This window comes from Brassica napus, chromosome A5 (assembly GCF_020379485.1).
Source record: "Brassica napus cultivar Da-Ae chromosome A5, Da-Ae, whole genome shotgun sequence".
Taxonomy (NCBI): Eukaryota; Viridiplantae; Streptophyta; class Magnoliopsida; order Brassicales; family Brassicaceae; genus Brassica; species Brassica napus.
This window is the reverse complement of record NC_063438.1, coordinates 24,120,761-24,125,897: the sequence shown is the minus strand read 5'-3', so window position 1 is coordinate 24,125,897 and position 5,137 is coordinate 24,120,761. Positions and strand designations below refer to the sequence as shown.

Below are 5,137 nucleotides of genomic sequence, written 5' to 3'. Positions count from 1 at the left end.
GTGACATACGAAGCAAATCGTAAATACCTTCAAAAACCCGGATATCCGATCCGTGCCAAGCCTAGGTGAGTGTAGTTGCCTTGATGCTGAGAACTATTTATTTTTGATAACTATTTTAAGTTGTCTCTTATTTTTTAAAAATAAAACTTTTATAAGTTGCCTGATGAAGCAACTTTTACGTTGACTGATGAAGCATCTTTTGTTTTTCCATTTGTGGAGAAAAAAATAAGAAAAGAGTAGCCAAGAAAATATGCGTGGAGAACAATAGGCCACTGAAGAAATCAAAGTCGGGAAATTAAATTGATTAGTGTTTACTTCTGAAACGCTCTCGTGATAGAACCCTAACTCGGCGGCCGCCATCCCTCGCGGTCGCCGGATCTGATCTTGAAAACTGTATTTTCTCCCTTTCCTCTCTTAGATCTCTTCTCCTCTTTCTTTTAGAGCTGCTCCAGTTGCCCGTGTTCTGAATATACTCTATATGAGCTTTTGGTTTTTCAGATCTGTGATCCTCTTGTAGTTCTGGGTGCGTAGAGTGGTGTTTGTCGGTGGTGGTTAAGGGTTGGTCCCTTCTATGGCCTCCATCTGCGTCTCCTAGCGAGGTGAAAGTCTGAGCCTTGGTGTCTCTGTTGTGATGTGGCCGTTGTGTCTACAATCGGTTTTGGGTAGTGTTGCAACTCTTTGTTAGGGGTTGAACCCAGTTAGTCTGTCTTGGATTTTAGAGTTGGTCTTGGTTGGTCTTTGGTTCTGCAACGGTGAAGCAGTGAGGTGGTGTTGTGAGGAGCAGTCGAAGGTTTTATGGGTTTGAGATGAAGACAAGTTCAGTTCATCTCTTCACCTGCTGTGTTTTAAAGGTATCATATCTCGTCCTTTGAATAAGTGTTCCTGGTTTGCCTTTGGTCGTTCTTCCTCGGTGGCTTCAACTCGTGAAGCAATAAAATGAGGTTGAAGTGTGGAGGTGTCCAGATGAAGGGGCGATTGAAGATGAAATTTCACAGGTGTGGTTCCCTCTGGTGTTATGTTTGGCCTATGGTATTGTGGTTTGGTTGTTGTCATCGTGAACAAGTGATTCAGATGAGGTCTTTGTGCTCTGGTGTTGTCATCTTGGACAGGAGGTTCAGATGAGGTTTTTGTGGTTTGGTGTTGTCATCTTGAACATGAGGTTCAGATGAGGTTCTGCTCTCCTTCACAACCTTTGCGTGCTCGCTTGCTCAGTTCGTAGTAAGATCTCCGGCTAGTCATAGACAATTAAGTCTTTGTTCTGTTATCCTTTATTGTTTAACTTTGGGTTTTTGAGGGAATGTAAGGGTTTAGGTGATGTTTCGGTAGTTTGAACAAGACCCGTCTGTTTGGGTTATAGCTTCCCGTGTTTGGGTTTAGTTTCCGGGGATTTCTACGTTTTCCGCCGGCTTCAGGATTTCACCGATGTATCTTTTTTATGGTAGTAATGAAAATTTCAGTGGGAAAAAAAAAAAAAAAACAATAGGCCACCAAATTATGTGGACCAATAAAATTTAGAGAAATTGGTGTCAATGCACCTAAACCAACCTCTATTTTGCAATATACCCATTATCTTTGACGCCAAATTTCCTTCCCATTTTGCCCTTACCACCTGCTTTTCCCTACACCATAGACCCTGTGCGTTGAGTGTCAGGAGACTCTCTGCATTGAGTGTCAGGACAGGACACACATCATTTTCCATCGGTCTAAGCATTAGTTCAACCTCTAATAACCACCTACTTTCAATTCACTGATTCATTCCTCTTTTATCCAATTTTTTTTTCTTCTCCTAAAACCAAAACTCTAGTCAAAGATAGTGCTTTGATTTCTTAATCATAAGATGGAAGAAATCATCCTCCCTTCGAAAGTGTTTGCAGCTGGCGAGGAACCGACTGGTGAACGAGGCAACCATCATGACAATGCTCTTGATTGAAGCTCACACCTCAGGTGATGTTGATCAATGTAAGGCTATCACTCCTTGCGTTCTCGCAGAAGCTGCAAAACAATTGGCCGTTAACTAACAACATTGGACCCATATGTGATGATGTTGTGGGACTTAAATGACAAACAATCCACTCATTAGTTAACATTTTAATTACCAGCTACCATATGTAGGTTACATGTATCGTGCCTACACTAAAACCATGGTGTCCATATTTTAGACATGTGGTCATACTGATCTTCATAACTGATAAACAATTCACTTATCAGATAACACCCTCATTAGCAACTAACAACCCCCACATAAGCCTTATTTATATATGAGGTGAGTATCTGATAGATTGTAATTTTCCCTCCAAAATGCTAATCCACTACCAAATCAGATAAAAAATCATTATCAACTGAAAGGTATGTTTCATGCATGTTTGTTTACACAAAGAACTGGGTCTTGTTTTTAGTCACATGTAGGTATTTATAGGTCATAAATGATAATCCATCCTCTTATCAGATAACATTTTTATTATCAACTAACAATACTGAAGGGAATCCATATTTAGCTATGCGGTGACATTATGATAGCCTATAACTATCCTGTCAAACTGATAAACCAATAACAAAACATATAACATATTATTTATCAACTAAAAAGTTATGTTCTATGCTTATTGTTTATCTACTAAAGACGGGGTTATTAACTTATGTGCTGACATTAGTGTACATAACGCCAAGCCATATAAGGCTGACAATTCCATCTGATAAATAACATGGACACAAGTATTAGTTAACGTATTCAAGTATCACCTACATATAAACATTATCAGGTAATATAGAAATTAGCAACTATTGAAAATGTTAGCCTGTTTGCTAAATACCTAGAATCCCATAATCATCAGAACCGTCGTCGTTTGGTAGGACATCAGCCGTTCCAAATTGCTGGGTGTGTGAACCTGAACCTGAACCCAGCTCCAAGTTCAGAAAGTGCTTTCCATGATCGACAGTGTCCAGCATCCTACCCTTCCTCTTATCAGATAATGCCTTCCTTACACAATCAACTTCAGGAATAGCCGTTAACAAAATAGTTGACAGAAATAATTCGTGTTAGCAACAAACACATTCTCTTACCTTTTTTGTAAACGAGTTGCTACCCTTTAAATTCTCAATCACAGTTTTCGTTTTAGATTTACCTCTCACACAAATCTCTCTGTGTCTCCTAAGTTATATATTCTACACTAGAAATCCTAGTATCAAGTACCCTTTTCCATAAGATATCATAGATCCACTTTTTGTTCAAAAAAAAAAAATAGATCCACTTACCGAAGCCATTGGAGGCTGTATAAAAAATACTCTTTATCCACCAGATTCTTCAGTGAAGCGTCCTCTACAGTCAGGTCTACACCTGCAAACAATTCTACACCAAATTTCTTCTGCATATCTTCTCTGACACAACTCGTAGTTCAGCCGATGATGTTATCAAAAAAGCAAGGGTATTATTGTCCTTCTAGGCCCAAAAGGGTAGAAGGCATTTGGAGTTTATCACCACTAGGGCATTTAACTAATATGGGTCTTTTTTGGGTATATTTCACTTAATCTCTCTAAAATTTAAAGAAACATTTAAGTCGGCTTCCCATTTGCCCACTTGGGGTTCTGTCATTTAGTTAGCTGCTTCTCTTGGTTGTCTTCAGAATCATAATTCATTGGATAAGATCATAGGAAAAAAGTGATTTGGGGTTCATAATTCGGCTTATAGTTTCATTACATTTTTTATTTCCAGGTCTCAAGTTTATAGGGGTTAATATATAGAATTGAAACCATAAAAATATTATTTGATTGGTTTAACAAATTTTTTATTTAGTGCTCTGAGACTGAAAAGTAAAATTATATACAAATCTAGAAATCTGTAGCGACTGAAACTATACTTTGCACAAAAACAAACATGTTTATACTTCTCATATAAAATAAAAACTAGATTTTGACCCGTGCAACCGCACGGGTGTTTGTTTTCACTTTTCTATACATAAATTATTGTTTTAAAACATAAGTAGTATATATTTTTAATGTTAATCATATACTTAAATATTTATATAACTATTTCAAATACAATAATTTTATAATTTACATGTTATAATTAATTAATTGTTTAAACCTTATGTATTTGCCACTTCTTATTATATATTTATCTTATTGTATTTGCATTTAGTTATTCAGCAAATTAATATATTCATGAGAAAATATATTTAAAATATATTTAAAAAATATTTTGTCTTTAATTTATGCTAAATTCTGACCCGTATTTCAAAACTGGATTTCTTTTTACCAATATTTTTATGCTTATTCACTTTAAATAATTTATTATTGTATATATAAAAGTGTAAGATATTTTAATTTTTAGACATATATTATATAGTTTGTTAATTTTAAGCCGTTCTATCATCATATTATATTTTAAATAAATAGTTTATATTTATGAAAATAAAATTTATAAATTTATCAATTGAATATAATTTTATCATATTTATTTTAGTATAATAATTATATTTTAACATGATCATGACTATAAAAGTAGATAAATAGGATATAATTTATTTATTTTCATTTCTAAACGATAACTTAAAATACATTAAGTTATTGTTTAAATATTACACAGATTTATTAGAATTTTTCAAATATAATATATAAATATATATTATATTTAAAATGAAAATATATTATGATTAAAGTAGTTACAAAGATTTTATATTATTAACTTTAAAGAAATACATGTTAATTTTTATACATGTATTATATAGTTTGATAATGTTAACCCATCTTACCAACATATTAGATTTTATTTTTGAACATAATAAAATTTTATTATATTTAGCTCAATATAATAATTTTAATTTAATATGATTGATTGTGATTATATAATAACTAAAATATTATAGATTTTTTTATTTTTCATTTTATATAACTGAATATATTAATGTATAATAATATTTTAAACTAATTTCGAAATTAGTGAAAATATTTAAATATAATTTCGAAAATGAAGATCTTGTAAAAATCTTTTTAAACAGATTTGTTAGAATTTTAAAATAAATATATTTAGATTTAAAATGAAAAGATATCAAAAGATACTATGATTAAAATATTTTAAAAATTATGTTTATTATTAGTCTGAATTAAAATATAGTATGTATTTCTATGAATAGGTCCAATA

At 32.7% G+C, this 5,137-nt stretch overlaps 1 long non-coding RNA gene across 1 annotated transcript; it reads right to left on the bottom strand.

Annotated features, from left to right (window-relative positions):
- Positions 1-293: 293 nt before the first annotated feature.
- LOC125609058 lies at positions 294-3,879 on the bottom strand. The gene is made up of 2 exons (XR_007339557.1): positions 2,811-3,879; positions 294-1,992 (listed from the first exon to the last, which is right to left on the bottom strand). It is a non-coding gene; the product is annotated as an uncharacterized LOC125609058 (long non-coding RNA).
- Positions 3,880-5,137: the final 1,258 nt, after the last annotated feature.